The sequence below is a fragment of the Centrocercus urophasianus genome, unplaced genomic scaffold (assembly GCF_019232065.1).
Source record: "Centrocercus urophasianus isolate 14NV4802_14NV808 unplaced genomic scaffold, USGS_Curo_1.0 seq_16, whole genome shotgun sequence".
NCBI classification, from domain to species: Eukaryota; Metazoa; Chordata; class Aves; order Galliformes; family Phasianidae; genus Centrocercus; species Centrocercus urophasianus.
The window spans coordinates 32744149-32762110 of record NW_024884711.1 but is presented as its reverse complement, the minus strand read 5'-3'; positions in this window follow the sequence as shown (position 1 = coordinate 32762110).

The window sequence follows — 17962 nt, the reverse complement described above, 5'->3', positions numbered from 1 at the left end:
TTGGCACTTACCAATGCCTGTTCATTCTGTGCTCACCAGGAAACAGAAAGTGACAAAAAAGCTACCCAAGCCACAGCTTTATTGTTCAGAACTCAATGCCTGGATACATAAATACATAACCTGACTTTTTCTGCCTCCATTCACAGAGATTTCACTGCTGGACATGGGGTGCTGCCATGGGAAGGGCTTGGTACTGATAGTGGTCATCTGTGTGGAAGAGCCATGGCTGTAAACAGAGAAACAGTTAAAATCCTGTGCAGTGTGCCCCTCTCCTAAACGATCACACTGTACTTGTTTTCCCTTTCTCTTCTCAAAATTGCTGCCTTGGGGAGGTAAAGAATTACCATTGCCATAAACCGTAATCAGGATCAGATGTGCTGAGGGAAAGGCCTCGCTCAAATATCAAAGAGGCCTTAAGCTGCCAAAACACAGCAGAGGCAGGAATCCCCAGGGAATCAGAGCTGTAATTTGTGCCTGACCTTGATTCTAACCAGGAGATGCAGTGGCCCCATGAAAGCAAGTTTTATTCCATTTGGGGATCCTCATGGCTGCGGTGCCAGTCACAGCACCAGGTGCCATGCAGGGCTGACGGCCACCCACCTGCTCCAGGGATGTTCTTCTGTGCCAAGCTCCTTGCAGCAGCAACAGCGGTCCTGTCGGCCCTCTGGGGCAGTGGCACTCCAGCACTGCCAGTGTTCTCATTGTGCAGCTGTTGTCTGGATTTGGAAGCAAGGGAGATAAGGGAGATGGTTAGTGGGTATGGAGGTGATGGGTTGAGGATTGGACTAGATGGTCTTAGAGGTCTTTTCCAACCTTAATGATTCTGTGATTCTCTAACTGTGAGGAGGCCATGATATCTGGATCAGCTCTCAGCCATTCAATCATAACATCAAACATTCCAAGAGAAAACAGACTGATGTCAGCTCTGCAGCCTAAGGTGGAACACAGTAAGTGCCTCAGCCCTGCAGGCTCTGCCTCCCTCCTCTATTCCCCAAAACAGTGTTCAGCTCTAAGCTTCCAAAAACCTCATTCTAAAATCCAGCTCTGAGCTTCCCTTTGCAATAGGTGCACAAGGCATGCTGAGCTTATGGGGGATTAAAAAGCTTATTTTCTGTAATTCTGCCTTACGTTTACCAGGGACTAAAAGGTGTGGTGCTTAGATGCCTGCTAAGTTAAACCAAATGAGTCCTTGAGGTGTCTTCTTGTGAGGTGATCTACACCAAGGTTGCATGGAGCCTCTGGGCTGCTTGCAATGGGGTGTTTTGCCACTCCTTCCCAGTGGGGCTCACTTCAGTCTCCAATACAGCCATACAGCCATGGCTCCATCCGGCTCAGCCCCAGACAGCAGCTGTGTGCACAGCACTGGGCTGTAATGCCCAACCAGCCTGCCTGCCAGACGTGGCCCTTCGGGTAGAAGACCTCCTGCAGTTAATGGGATGGAAGAATTCAGGTTATCTTCCATCGCTGCAATGTGGTGTTTTCCAACACAAGATACATCCATGCACAGCAAATACCGAGATGTCTGCAATAATTTAACATCAGTTTGGAAACAGATGGGATTTCGAGCACATTCCCCATCGGCAGCACTGGATCTGAGGGGAGCAGGATTGCAGCCACTGCTGTTTTAGGGGCTCGCTCTTCCCCTGCTTCTCCTTTGCTAAGAAGGGATAAAATCTGATGCACAGTTTGTCTGCAATCGGCCAGCAGATCAAACAATTCACCTTGTCACACACAGCATGTCTGCTGCCTTCAGCATTTATTTTGCAAAACGTACATCTGCAGAAGAACTCGCGCAGACAACTGTGAGGAAAGCTTCAAATCACATGCTGGTGAGAAACAGTACGTACTTGTGGTGTGACAGAACTAACGCCAATGACACCAGTGAACGTACGACCCGTCCCTACCGCCCCGTCCCACCCGCGCACCTATTCCTGAGCCCTGCCACATCACGTCGCCATAGGGCAGCACAACCCACCCGCCGTCCCCCGCGGCTCCGCCATAACTGGGCAGGAGCGCCACCGCGCATGTCCGGTGTCCGGCCGCGCTGCCGCCCGCCAGCAGAGGGGGTGAGGGAGCCGCGACGCTGCGGGGCTGTGCGCGGGATGCGGGGCCAGGTCAGCGGGGTCGGGCGGGTTACAGCGCCGCGCTCTTGCTCGTCTGTTTTTGGCTTGTTTGTTTTTTGAGATTTGCAATTTCAAACAACTGAATCAGAGACAGAATATCCCAAGTTGGAGGGACCCACGTGGATCACTGAGCGCAGCCCCCGGCTCCACACAGCACCACCCAAACGCAACATCCGTTATCGCTGTCCAGATGCTCCTTGAACTCCAGCACTCAGGGCCGTGCCCACAGCCCTGTGCAGCCCGTTCCGTGCCCACCGCCCTCTGGTGCAGAACCATTCCCTGAGCCCAGCTGCCCTCCCCTCACACAGTTCCATGCCGTTTCCTCAACCCTGTCGCTGTCACACAGAGCAGAGCTCAGCGCTGCCCTCCGCTCCCTGTGAGGAGCTGCAGCCGCCATCAGGCCTCCCCTCAGCTCCTCTGCTCTGGGCTGAGCGCAGCCAGGCACCTCAGCTGCTCCTCACACATCTTGTTCTCTTCTCTTCACCTTCTCCTTTGGATGCTCTCTAATAGTTTTATGTCCTTATATTGCTGGGCCAGACTGCATCCAGTGTTGGAGCTGAGGCCGCACAGAGCAGAGCAGACAGCCCCTCACCTGCTGGCAGTGCTGGGCCTGGTGCACCCCAGGGCACGGTTGGCCCTTTGGCTGCCAGGGCACACTGCTGGCTCACATTCACCTTGCCATCTTCCAGAGCCCCCGGATCCCTTTCTGCAGGGCTGTCCTCCAGCCTCTCGTCCTCCAGTCCATATGTGTCATCTGGGGCTGCCCCATTCCAGGTGCCAAATCTGGCACTTGCTCTTGTTAAACCAAAAGCAGTTGGTGACTGTTCTGCCATCCTATTTGTCCAGGTCTCTCTGCAAAGCCCCTCTCTCCAAGAGAACTGAGATGCAGCTTGCTCTCAAAAAGTGCTACAGAGAGAACAGAACATAGGAAGGGACCAATCATTTTAAAAGATTCGTTTGTATGAACCAGCAAATGCAATGTTTCATATCAATGTTTTTTTCTGCTCTTGTTCATGAGTGTTGTAAATACTTTTGGAATTTTCATCCATTGTTATGTTGCGCAAAATTTAATTAAGGGCACTCCAGGGAGGGCAGAATTGCTGTGTCCTTTAAACAGAAAGGGTAATTGAAGCATATAGCTTACAGTAAGGCCTGCATCCATCTCACCCAATTATAAGGCATCTAAGAGAGGTCAGACTTACAAGCTGGCTTGTCTTTGCTTCCCTCTAGAGTCAATGGATAGACCTGCCATCTCCAAATGGTGATCCAGCAGACAAAAATCCATGCAACTAACTCCATTAAAAAAAAAAAAATAATAATTCAGATTTAGGGGAGTGTATGATACATCATTTAAAAAATATATCTGTAATTGTGATGCTTAACTCAAATTGTAAACTGTGAAGTAAAAGTCCTTACTCTTACTTATCTTGTTAAGAAGCGCAGAAGATGCTCCATAGGTGCAATGTTCCTGTGAACACCCATTAAGGGCTGAGATAAATAATCCTCGAGCACAACTGTTGTGGATGGGCTCCCAAAACCTGCAAGTAGATCCAGGAAATACTTCAGGAGAGCAGAAAGGTCGCAGGCAACAAGCTGTAAGTCTTGCTCACAGCAGACCGAGTTCTGCTCTCCTGAATTACACTTTTGATTTAACTATGTTTATAATAAGCAAACAGCAAATGCTAGGGCAGAGTGGGAATGTGTGCAACCTGCTCGTTCCTGCCAGAGGCCGCAGCATTCCACCAACACCCTGTGGATTCCTTTGCTGCCTGGGATTCCTCATCCCTTACTGATTTGACACTTCCTTTGCTGTTTCTGGGATCATGGTGAGTACATTTTAAATATTCATCTTTTGCACCTCAGTTCCTGTAGTACTGCATCTGCCTTTTGGCTCAAGGCTGCAATCACAGAGATGTTGAACAGCTCAACAAAATCCATCCTTAATTCTTGGGAGCTTTTAGAAGTCCTAAGGGACATCTGCCTACATGTTGAGGCACCTAAAATCCTTTTGCAGTCCATCCTTGCTTAGGCCAGTGGCTGCTTCATCCCTCCAGCTGCCTGCTTGGCAGTGCAGAGGAAGGTTTCAAATCAGCTTTTACAGCAGCAGGCAGCCTGATGGCAGCAGCTCACAGTCCTTTTTTTCACAGGTTCAGCATCTTTTTGCGTTTTTTTCCATGTTCTGTGCTGGAACTGCTGTACAAAGAGCTGCAAGAATACAGCCTACTGTTTCCGTCAGCTAGAAGGGGGGCAGCTCAGCAGAAGGTAAACACTGCACCGATCAAGTTAGGAAATATTTTATTAGGAGAGCCATGCTTCTGTTGCACGATTGGCCACTAGCACTGCTGAGGGTGTTGCCAGAGGAGAGAAAATCCTAGCCTGGCCACTACCCAACCTGGCTAGTGTGGGCTCTCATGCAGACCAACCTGACCAACCTTATCTGCATCTGTCTGTCCTCTGCACAGCTGCAGGGGTGAGAGCTCAGCAAATCCCCAGGACTGTTCTCAAGGCATCCCAGGGCTTTCTGCCTCAGTCTGCTTACACAGATAAGGCTTTCTTCCTACAGGAGCCACAGGTCTGTGGGGAAGGGGTGCTTCTGAGATTCTCTGGTGCCAGTTTTGATTCTTATGTGCCATGGCTTGTTTGTAATGTCACTGCTTGGGCAAAGTGAACACTGCTGCCCTTGGCAGAGATGGAAGTTGGCAAAGATTGTAAATCTATTTATTTTCCAGAATTGTTCCTTCATATCTCATGTTTTCCACAGCAGCAAATACAGATGCAAATCTCCACACTGTAACTGGCATGCTGTGCTGCATCCTTGTCCTACTGTCATAGGCCCATTCAGTTTAACCCACAGATGTGAACCTTCCCCATCATAGACTTTTGCAGCGAAGCCACAAGCTTGCACCTTTCCTCTATCTTTCTCCTGTATTTCAGCAGTAAGAGGCAAAACTGGCTGTTCCTTTGATCAGCATCTGATGTGTCAGGCAATAGTGAGAACTGCTCAGCAGGGATCCCCATATCCTGCATTTCAGGGCTTCACATTCTGTGGTGCCAGACCTCCCTGCCTCATCTCAGCACAAGTCTGAAACACTGTTAGTATAGAAGTGAACCTTGACTTGGGCAGTTTCCTCTCTGACACTTGCCCTCTTGTTAAGACAAGCATTTATGGTATCAGAAGTAGTTATGAAAAAAGGAATACAGCAGATGGGAAAAATGGCAACAGGAATTCAAAGAGGAAGTGGTCAGTATTTGCTCAAAACTTTGCATAACAGCACTTCTCTTCGTTCCGTGACTAGGGAAAACCTATTACAGCAGCTAGGAAAGAGAAACATTTCTTTCTGTTTCTGAGCATGAGAACCAGACTCCTCATTGCCAAAAGCTGCCCAGCATGTTGTATTCAGTTGTGTGGTTAGGCTGCAGTAGTTCTTTGCACCATGAGTAAAATGCAGTGTGTGTAATTAGACATTGCAATCTGCTGAAGGGTCCTGTGTTAGCTAAGTCCCATTTAGCTCCTACTTTCTGCGAGGCCTTGTTTTCTTTACAGAAGGGTAAATTCCACTGGTATTTCATTTCCTATTTTTATTCTTATTTTTGCAAATTAGAAGTTTGGTGTTTTGAGGATGTGAGTGGCTTCTGAAGAAGAATATTTTGACGATAAGCATGACCACCAGGTGGGGAGAAGAAGGGATACGCCCTCCAGTGGTGGTGCTATGCTCTGTGCCAGACCGAGGAAGGGATCACAGGGCTGAAACCCACCAGAAACTGCCTCCAGCACAGTGCCAGGCCTGCTTGCCACTCCTGGGTGGTTTTGAAGGCTCTTGTAGCTTTGAGTGTAGCCATGCTGGAGCCATTTGTTATGGAGCTGCAGCCTGTTCAGGAGAAATGAGCTTATGCAAATGTCAGCTAATGATAAATAAGTGTCATTAATTTATTTATTAACTTTGGAATTAGTGGAAAAGAGCTTGAAGGGATATTGGCAATTACCAAATTTCAAAACTGTTTTCGTAGTGTTTTACGTCTACAGTTGAAAGCAGTGTCTTTGAAGAAGCAACAGTTGAAAGGAAGGGTAATTTGGCTTTTTTCTTTTTATGGTCTCTTCTCTGCAAATATAATCTTCCCACTTGGTTATTTTCCACTTCAACTTTCTTTTTTTCTTTTCAATGCCTGTAGGATGAATCTATGATTGTGAGTACAGTGGGTTGCCGACCAACCATAAGATAAAATCTAGCAATATGTTATTTCTTTGTGTGAGATGTGGTAAGCTTTCCTATAGATCTGGAAAGAGGGAAAATTTCACAAATTCTGATCTGAAAATTGCTTGTCCTTCCTCTCTGTAAAGATCAAGGACACAACGGCTGCAGTCCAACCTCCAGCACTGAGAGGGCACAGAATTTCCCAAGTTTTTGATGCTGGGAATCCCACATGGAGACTCTTGCCTTTGCAATCACTTTCCACTCCTATGACATCTTTCAGGTTCATTCTTTCAGTGCAAAGAACCTTTCTGGGCCCTTGGTCCTAGAGAATGTCTGAAGATGAGAGAACCTTTATGTTTCATTTAGAGACCTTTCCACATCTGGTGGTGGGAAATGTGGAAAGAGCTACTACTGTCATCAAAAAGCAGTTGCACCAGACTGGGCATCTGACACTGACCTTTGGCATGTGGTAGAGGACAAGAGGAAAATTTCAGAGGAAGGACTTGCTTTGGTGGAAGCAATAACAACTTGGTTATGTTTATAGTGGCAGAGAGGACTATTGGGCTCACTCTCAGGAAGGCAGAACCACCTCAAGGGATTTCTTTCAAGAAGAAATCTCTACATGCCTGGAGCAAAACCTAGCAAGTTTGTAATGGAAATAAAAGACCGCTTTAATTCCCTTCTCAGCTGAAAGGATTTAAATCAGTTGTTCCGAAGACTTGGAGTCAGTAAGCTACAAAATGATGTGGGTAGGGAAGAAAGTCTGCCTCTCTCTTTGAAACTAGGTCACTGCAAGTCCAAGAGTGAGATGGTGGAAGGAGAGGAAATGTAATAGTCTGCAGGCCACAAGTTGGGCACTGATTGGGGAGTGTAATCCCAAAGCAAAAGATGTATGGAAACTAGTCCCATACAAATATATGAGGTATGTTTCTATGGCCTTTGGAGGTCAGATGTGGGTTTGTTCTACCTTGCAGAAAGGAAGCTCTCTCTGTTGAAAGAAAATTCTAAAAGATGAACAATATATGAAGATTTTAGGAACTCTTCAGAAGACAGAATGTAAAGTCTAACCCAGCTTTTTACTGCAGTGTTCATACACTTCTACAGGTCCAGATTTTAAGGTGATGTTCCCCTTCTGTTCCTTACAAGCTCTGTATCTGCAGTGCTGCAGCATGTTCAGTCCTCATAGCCCATGACATAGCAGTTTCAAGACCTGTTAGTCCAAATTTTCAGGTTACTGAAAGGCAAGGCTAACAAAATGAGCAGTTTAGGTCACATGGGTTTTCATTTGCAACTCTCAAATCTTAGAAGTAAAATGCCTTAAAAAGAACTTATTTCCAAAAAGACTGCAAAGAGGAAAAGTTGAACTGGCTGACTATGGGGAAAATGTTTATACTTCCCTCATGGATCACTGTTGCATCTCCAGAATATGGATGGTGTATTTCTTATAAAAACTGCACGTACTTTGTCACTGAAACATTCTCTCCTTGCCTGTACCTTTATGGCCACAGCACTACTGAGGTGCTCCAGTAGTTCTCAGTTCTGTGCTACTGGTGAGCAGGGACAGGAGAACAGGAGGGCACCAAGAGCCCTCATTCCTTTGATCTCTGCCTGGCTTCATACAGCTGTGAGCTCTGTCAGACCTCACCCTTTCTGGGAGCCTCAGGACGCTTCTGGAAGTCTTCACAGTCTTCTCCTTGAACTTCTGCAATCAGCTATGTTTTCTTCTCTTTTAAAATGAAAAGTGGGAAATGAGTTGTCCTTTTCAAGCTTCCTCCTGCCTGTTGCTTCTGAGAGAGGAGGGAGAGGCTCCAAATTCCCACTGTTCCTCACGGGCAGAGATCCAGGCAACTCTTTGAATATGCAGGATGCTCTCTGTGAGGCAGTATAATACAACACTCACCAGTCACACTGCTGGAAGCAGCAGGTCTGCTTTTAAAAGACAACTTTCTAAATTGTGAGCAATGCAGGTAATGTAGTAATAATACTGAAAGCTTGTTATTTGCTCTAAATTCTCAATCGCAGCTGCCACATGTCTTGAAAAATTCATTCTAGCTGAGTCTGGGTTATGTGATAAAGGACACATCTGGAGCTGAGTCAGAGGCTCATTTACTCTTTATCTGTGCCAGAGGGAGTGTCATAATGAAAGCGGTGACTGTGACTGCTCCCCTAGAGAAGTGCCAGCATTATTGTACTCACTGTAAACTCATGGGAAACTTCACAGGCTTTTTTTTCTTTTCTTTTGAGAGGTGCAGGCACATTTGAACCAAGACATTCCTGCTTCTCTCAGTTGCCAGGTCCTAAGCACAAGATGCAGTGTTTTTGTTATACTTGATATCAAACACCTAGTGAATAATCAAATTCTCTGCTCTGCTACAGCTGTATCATTAGGTAAAAGCAAGAATTACTGAACTTCACCCTTAACAGACAGCGTTTTCCCTCTTTGGCTGCAGAAGGCAGGTCTCTGCAGTGTGCACACAGTTTGCCCAACTCCCCACATCCTGCACAGCTCCTCTGAGCAGTGACCTCACGCACACTGTCAGCAGCAGCAAGCACCCAACCAGGTGCCATAGGCTGCTATAACTTATTCATATTGCTTTTTCCAGTTTACCTTCTAAAACTTGAAATCACACGTGAAGAAAAATAAGAATTTTCTGTGTTGTTAAGGGGAACTTGGCCAAGGAGAGGGAAGCTGTAATTGATGCAGTGGGGTTGACCATGGAGAAGAGCTTAATAACAGTATAAATATCTGCTTAGACAGGCTCTAGAACCAAGTCACACACAACTTTTCTTATATATAATTATTTTATATAATGCCCTGATATTAAGGACCCACTTTTAATCCCATTTTTCCTAGGAAATGCAGCCTCTGCATTCATGCTGCCTGCCCATCTCCTGGTCACTTTAACTTGGTGGCATGTGACAGAGAAGCCTTGGAGTAGGAAGCTCTGTGAAACCTGGCAGGTTGCAGAAGCAATGATCTGCAGCTTCTGCAGGGGCAGAGACAGAACAGCTCACTGCCCGGAGCAGGGACAGGGGGGATGCTGCAGAGAGGAGGGATGGCACCAGAGACAAGGGAAGGATCTGGGAGCGTATGGGAACTTGGGAGAGGAATCTGTAGCCTTCATGAGCTTTGCTGCAAGCAGCTGAGCCTGCACAAGACAGGCTCTGCCCTTTAAAAAAGCATATGTGTTGTTTCCAAGGTATCTGCTGGTAAAATGAATCCAGTTAACTCAGCTTCAGTGTCAGCACCGAGCAGTAGAGCTCTGATTTACCTGTCGGCTCAATGGCAGCACGCAACACGAAGTAGTGTTTCACAATTTAGGATGTTTGATTTTGGCAGCACTTGATGTGTTGTGCACAGATCTCTGCTTTAAAGAAGCGGGGGACGTGAAGGTGTCTGCTCGCCTTTGGAAACGGAAATAAATATTAACTTATCTGCACAATGTGTGAGCGGATCTTGCCCTGCTGCAGGAAACTCATTAATCTCACATGGAAAATAAATAAACCAGGAGAGAAAAGGATGGGTGGGATTTTCACTTCCTCCCTTCCGCAAATCATTATTTCATGTGAACAAATGCATGCCAAGGCTTTTTAAAAGGAAAATTACTGCAAAGGACAAATAAGATTGTAGAATCTTTTCAAAGCTCCTCAGTGGAGGGATAATTCTGGGTAGTGCTGGGACAATTCACCTGCTAAATGCTGCTTGGTAACTTCCACTGTTAGACCACATTTTCCATTGCCTATGACATTGTCAGACTTGTGCCATTAGGACTAAGATTTTCCATGGCAGGTGCCTGTAAAAGGCTGGAGGTGTGATGTCTGTGTATGTGTATCAAGAATTGCCTCAGGCTGAGCATATACAAAAATTTTAGCCAAAATGGTTTTGCTTCTCAACAATTACAAGAAAAAATGTGCTGTTCCTGTCATATTAAAAACAAAAAACAAAAAAAAACAAAAAACAAAAAACCAAAAACCAGTCTCTTCTTTAGATAGGCTGAAAGGCTCTGTGCTTTGGAAGAAAAGCTTAAAATTTGGCAGGAAAATTTCTTTACTCACTCTGGAAATCCACCTCAGCACGGCTGACTTTTAGGCTTAAGAAAGATCAGTTTGCTCTGGATAGAGCTTCAGAGCTCGGTATTTCAAAGTTCCTGGCTTCAGTGACTCTGTGTTATCTGGGGCTGACCAAGGTGTCTTTCTTAGCCAGCTGTTCCTCTGGAACCCTCTGCACCAGACACCTGGGCCGGGAGAAAGGCTTCTGGCTGCTGTACTGAGCCAGTGACCAATGTGTGCTACAAGATAGGATAGGGGAAATTTTATTTGCTGATAGGGAAAATGTAGGTGGTCACTGGCACCCCATTCAGAACTACAGTTTTGAGAGTGACAGAAATTTCAGTTTCATTCAACCATGGAAAGGTTGTACTTTCAACCTAACAACACATGAGAAGAGTGGGGAAATGCATGTGAGTGACCCTTCCTTTCCAGAAAAATAAACCATGAGTTTGTACCTAAAATCAGCCACAAGCTGTGTCCTTGCTCTTTCCTCACAGGTAGGAGAGATTGTTGTTCAATGCCTTGAAAATGCAAACCTTCACTGAGTATGGCTCTAACTGCTGGCCCTTCCCAAAGACAGGCATCTGTGACCAGGGTAGTCAGTACTTACATAGTCACCCATGTGTGAGTCTGTAAGTTTGCAGAACTCCAGATCTGCCCTCACATCCTCTGCAAAGTGAGAAACTGAAGAGAAGCACGGTGAGTGTTACATGCACTGACTGACTGCCTGACCTTTCTCTGAGCCCAGCAGTTTATTCTCTGATCACTAGCGTAGCTTTAGAGTGAATAATTGGTAGGGTGTTCACCAAGACTACTATGATAGGTTGAGGTTCTTTCTTCACATTTATCCATAAAATTTGGCAGTCCAGAATGTTTAATAGTAGTGATTTATAACAGCAAAATATTGCTAATAGAAATACTCCAAAGATATTTGTCACAATCCAGAGTTATGCTTCTATAAAGACATAAAGCTTCAAAAAGCAAGCAGTTTGAGAATATTTATGAGAAACAGAACTGTAAATTTAAGGTAAGAATATAAGAATATCTATTCCTGGTCATAGGATTGGTTCATAGGGTTCAGATAATCATGTACCTGGTAAGAATAGGGCTGGAAAAGGCAATGACAGCACGTGTGAATGAAACAGACAGCCTTGGGTGAATGCAGGAACCAATTAAAATAGCATTTGACCACAGGACAGGCTTTTCACAGTATGTATTTAGGAGAGAAGGTATGGGGCAGTTGAATTGTTGATTTGGATGGCTTATATGTGAAATCTAAATCAGATTCTGTTAATTTCTGGCAGTAAATAAGGAGGCAGGAATGAAATCTGAGGGGTGCTGCTTGGGGAAACTTGGGATGGCACAAAACAGAAAGGAAAGGAGGCATTCATCATATCTAATGGTCCGTCTCTGCTTCTACATTGGACAAATAAATGGTCACAGTACAACAATCTGTAAACCAAGGATCTGTATTAACTGCCCATTATAATGGGTTTCCATCCATGCACAACTCTAGTGGAAGCTTTTCTTACCGTGTAGGTGCTGAGAGATGTTGCTCCTGCAAACAGATTCTCTGATCACTAATAATAGCTGAGCTCTTGTAGCCTTTTGGTGTGGAGCCACCAGTTTTGGTTGCTTTCCTGTATCAGCTTTGTAATTTCATGAAATTAAACTTTGCTTTGAGTAAATTCAAGCCTATCTTTGAGACCTCACTCAGCTGATTGATAGAAACTTGCTAACAAATCCAAGAATTACTGTGAATATACACAGACACATAAGCCAAGATTCCTTGGTAACTAGGAAAAAAAAAAAAAAAGGAAAAGGAAAGGAAAAGAGAAAAAGAAGGAAAAAAAGAAGAAAGGCAACAAGAAAGAAACCAGATACTAGAAAACCTGAGAATACTTTGGATATTTTGAAAAATGGAACTTGGTTAACACAAGCACATCACAGTCATTAGGATACCTTCTGCAGCCTCTGCAAAAAGCCACTTCCATCTCTCAGCTCTCCCAGTGGTGTCATCCCACCCCTGTGCAACCTCCAGACCTGTGATCTGGTTACCAGCAGCCCTTGCTCTGCAGTGATTTTTTCTGTGATGAGGGGAGTGGAGATGCAAGAGGTAGGTTTGAAATCCAAATTAAGGCAACCCTTGAATCCTAGCTGCAGTAGACCCTGTCTGAAAATGGTACCTTTCAGCAATTTCTAGCTGTCTGACACCAATGGATCATCACTAGTTTCTACTTTGATGAAAGCTACCTACCCAAAATATTGCACTGGTCATCAGTCTGAAGCCAGTTGCTTGAATTTTGCAAAAATGTTTGCAGAAAGAAGCAATTTCCTTCATGTCTGAATATATAATATAAGCATGTAATATTAGCTGGGTTAGTTTAAATTAGGTGATACGGTTTTGTTGTACCAACATTTAGAGGGAAGGATAAAGAAAGTGGTTACTTACCCAGCTGGGTGGATATGGCTGCTCTGGGATTAAGCTCTGTCTTTAATTCCAAAGTTTAAAAAGTGAACTGAAATGAACTATACTTTTAAGTTTTTGATTTCTATCTTGAGGATCTCTGTGAACAAAACCTGATAGATGCACAGTGCTGAGACCCACAACAGAGGAACTGGAACTTTTACTCAGGGGTGCACAGCTTTTTGATTGAGGCACAAACGCTTCCTTACTTATTAAAAATTGGCTGGGGGAAAGAATACAAGAATTTCGGAGAAGAATTTTTACGTATTTCTGATCGTGTTGATATATGTCTGAAAGTTCTAGTCCCCAAACAAAAATGGGTAATTAAAACTTGTGCTTTGTGACTCCAGAATTTGAAAAACAAATCACACAGAATCTAATTAATGTCTATAGGATTACTTTCATGTCTGCTCAGGGATAAGATATTTATAGCTACACATGAAAACAAGAAAAGGGCTTAAGGGAATGCAAACAAAACTCCACCACCCAGCACCTTAACTGTAGCATCTGCAAGGCAGCGACCATGGAATACTTGAAGTGCTTAAGGCTAGGAAGGCTGATAATGAGATTTCTTTTAAGTTCACAGTGCTGCACATTAAAGAGACACTGCCAACCTGATTTGGAAGGGAAAAGCATTACAGAACACACACAAGATGTTTTTGTTTTTATAGAAGATTTTTTTTCATGAGCCTTTGCCAGTGTCTAGAAAAGGAAACAGGCTTAGAAAGCAGCATACCTCATCCACTAGTCTTCTGCAGTGTCTCTGCATGCTATTTGTCCACTGTAATGCTGAGTTATAGGTCGTGCTGTGTGTGGCCCTAGATTGGAGATGGAGCTCCCCCCATCACTGCAAGAAGAAGCAGCTCCATGAGGCTCTGCTTTAAAGCAGAATGCACTGAAGGCCAACTGCACGCACTGACACTGCCTGCACGCAGAGTGCTGCTGAGTGCACAGCACAGACTGCCTGGAAGCAGGCAGCTCCAGCTCCTCTCATCTGCTCTGTGAGAAGAACCACCATTTGCTGCAACACCAGACCTGGCATCACCAGATTACACATGGCTTATCTGGGTGAAGAAAAGTCAAGTCAGCTTATTTTAGATCTACTTTTAATTAACTTTTTATAAAACCAGGCAATATTTTACTAACACATGAGTCTTATGTAGAGGGACTATAATCTCATGAAACAGCTTAGGTGTAGTCTTATGTTTATCCCACCATGGCTGCTTCAAGGACCTTCGCTACACCAATGTCCTTTAACCCTTTTGTTTGCCTTTCCCGTTCTAAATGGAAGCAGCAACGTGTGTTCCAGCTGCCTGTGTGGACTGGTTCAAATTAGCACAACCTTTCAATTTTGTCTCCCATAATTTTTTCTCAACACCCACTGGAAAGAGAAAGAATGTGAGCTGCCAAACAAGTAGAGCACATCAACTTATCTGCAGTCAGAAAAAAATGCATTCAAGCAACACTATTAATGTTGCACAGTCAATCATTAAAAGTTGGGAAAGCTAATTTCGTAATTTTAAATTTAGGTGTAGTTTTTACTTACAAAATTGCATATTGACTTTTCAGTTGTGCTGTGAGTATGAATCAGTTTCTGAACCAAAAGAATCTGCTGCCTGCCAGACCCTTGTCCTTGTTCCTGAAATTGGGAAATTAATAGTGGATGATACGGGGAACTGCATGGAGAAACAGGATTGTTTTACAAATAGGATAACAGGGTGCCATTCCTGGAGAACTGCAGTCTGCTTTGCTTCTGCTGGACTGTTCTATGAGAGGAGTGCTTAATGTTAGTCTCTGATTTCACATCCCTCATCTTGGTGCCAACTCAGTAACCCAGGATTTGGTTTGCAGACAGCCTCAGATGGCTGCGAATGAGGTGTGCAGGCACTGTTCTTTGAGCATACAAGGGATGCATAACCCTAGGTTAACCACTGACTAAAAAGAGGTCCTAGGAACCACACACTGAAATCAAGTGGTGCTTTTAATCTAGTTTAGTATGCAGATTTGATAATATAATGCTGTAATTGCTACAGAAACTGGAAGAAAAACGCCAGCACCACCTGTCCATCTTTACACTCACTTTGTGCTGCACAGCTGGATTCCCAGGATATGACAGAAGCTGCAGAAGGCAGATAGAGGTGGAAGAGTTTTTCTTTGCCCTGTCCAGTGCTGTGAGCTGCAGCCATATGGGCCCTGAGCAGGACAGGCTCCAATCCTGGCACGCTTCTGTGGGTGATGTTTTGTCAGAATTCCATACAGAATGAAACATCAGCACGATGACATTTATTAAGTTAAAAACTGACTATCAAGAGAAGGGGAAACGTGTAGCTGACCACACTTTGGAGTAATGCATGGTGCAACCTGCCAGCCTGCTGGTACACCTCAGGGAATACCACAGGCAACTGAGGTGTTACTGTGCAATAAATGTTTTCATGGGGCTGTAGGCATCCAGTCCAGCCCTGGAGCTGCAGAAGAGTGATTCCCACAGCACTGTGCTAGCACCAGCCATACTGAATGTATTTACAATTCTCAAAGCACTACATGAAAGAGATTCTAAATGCTGATAGTACCTGGTTGATCTTGAATGACAGTAACTACTGAAAGACTGGCAAGAACCCAAATAGTGGTAGGTCACTGCAGACAGAGGTAAAGATGCTTTCCTGCCCATGGGGCCCTGGGCAACTTGGTCTGGTGGGAGTTGTCCCTGTCCACAGCAGGAACTTGGAACCAGATGATGTTTAAGCTCCCTTCCAACTCAAGCCATTTTAGGATTCTGTGATTCTAAAACCAGCACCAGGTATGCTAAAGTCTGTGCTGGCTAACATGCTTCCACACACAGAAAGCCTGGAACCAGCTGGAGTTTTTGTTAAATGCAATCTGGAGTAAGAGGATCAGCCTGGCTTGAGCACTCACAGGCGTGGTCCTACTCATTGGTCAGAAGAGAAAGATCAGGAACTATTTCCAAAATAAGAACATGAGTCCAGCCCAGTGCTAGGTGTAATAACAATTATTTGCTAGTCATGTGGTGAATGCTGCCGCCTGCAAAAATTTCATCCACAGCAGATTTTGCCACATTTATCTTGCCATTATTATTATTATTGGTAGATTAAAATCAATAAAGAGGCATACAGCTACCAAAACCTCTATGCTTTTACCTAGCATCAGATTGCATCCAGCATCCTGATTCCCAATTGTATGCACTGAACAAGGAAAGACTGCACTGCAAAATCTGGATGAGCCACCCTGGAACATATGCACAGGTCCCAGTTTTCATCTCACATTCTCCTGCTTCCTGCACTCTTATGTTCCTTAGATCTGACTCTTGTTCTTTTGCCTCTGAATGGGACAGTCTCCTCCTTCCTTCCTATTGCCTAGATGCCAGCAGGGAGGTCACTGGGAGTGCATGGCAGCATCCATGTTCTCAGTCTATTGCTTGGCACCAGCTACACGCGTAGCAGCTGGAAACAGCCATCACTGGGAAATTCTGTCCTCATCACATCATCCCAGGCTGCAGTGTGTGTGGTGGCTTTGTAAGGAGAGTGCATGCCTAGGTAAGGGACAAAGACTTACTGAACTGTGGGAATGATGCACAAACAGGAGTGAAGTTGTAAGAGGGTGAGTTTGCTCTGGGACATTCTTAACCTTTAAGCAGTACCAAGTGTCTCTGTAAACTGAGAACTGAAATACCCTAAAAGTTGACCAAATTAAAGTAGATTTTCAAGAATTAAAAAAACATCCGACAAAATCTTCCTTTGCTTAATTTGAAAGCAAACTTTTTTTCCATTAAACATTTCATTCATCTTTTTCCTGTTGAAAACAATCTACTCATCTTATATTTGGCTTCAGAAGTGCCAGGATGCTTTGGCTACTCATTTCCACAAAGAAGCAGAACACCCGCACGGTGCAGACCGTCAGCACAGATGCCTGCAGCCCACATTGGCATAGCCTGGCACAGCTGGCTGGCAGCTGGTTCCAGGGTGGGGAATGTTAAGCCTTGAGCAAGGGGCTGCCCAGGCCCTTTAAAGCCTCAGCAGAGCTGCTCACCCTGCTCACAGGGCCTTGGGAAGCGGCTGAAAGGCTGATTCCCAGCAAGCAGATTTAAATAGGTTTCCAGCTTAGGGAGAGAAATGGATGCTTGTCTCTTAGGGGAGCTGCTCCTTCCTCCCACCCCTCCCTCGGATGTGCACGTACATGCACAAAAAAGAACAGAATGGGATATGAGTGCTTTCCAGGAGGAAAAGACTGTTCCTCTACAGAGGCAGAAAAGCACTTTGGCAGACCTGAGAGGTAACAGAGTTTAACTGAGTTGAAAATAAAAGACTGGTAATGAGATTTTGCACTAGATTGGCTGGCTTGTGCTGGCAGGCAGCGAGCACAGCCAGCCTGCTTACAATTCACTGGGCTGAGCTAACCGAAAATAGAAACTGAAGAACCACAGTGTGTTTGTTACCCAGTCCAGAGCGGTGAAAATGTTGACCTGGAAGGATTAAGACAAAATTACAGCTCTGAAATGCAGCCACTTGCCTTTTTCTTAGTGTTGTTACAATGGCAGTGACCTTCCTGCTACAGCAAGTTCAACTCCTACAGCAGCCCTGACAGGAGCACAAGGAAGTGTGCTCACCAGCTCTGCTCTGACAGTGGGCCATATTTCTGCTTGTCCTGGCAGCTCAGTAGAGACCAGCAGCACCTGCAAGGCAGAAGCTTTTGCTGGAGTACAGCAGCACCTGCTGCTTTGGGAAATCTGAGGAGCAGTGGCTGTTTCACCTGGCAGCAGATCTACACAATCCTGGATGTTAGCTCTGCTGCAGCCTGAGCTCAAAGCATCTTTGCTTGTAGTTACGAAGATGTAAATTTGAGACTGTCTTGCTAATGCCTATGAGGCATTTGCCTGTGTGTGAATCATCCATGTCCAAGCAAGGGCACAAGAGCTGCTGCTAAGGCATCTGGCATGTATCAGGAAGCTCTTCAGCTCATGCTCTTTTGGCCTTTTAGTACAGACTAAGTGCAGCATAGCTAGGTGCAGTCCTGATTTTAAAGGTAGGTTGATTACTCCTGGCTAAGTATACAAGGAAAGTGTATATCTTGTTAGGTCATGAAGGAAAATTTATATTAATTTCTGGTGTCTTTCC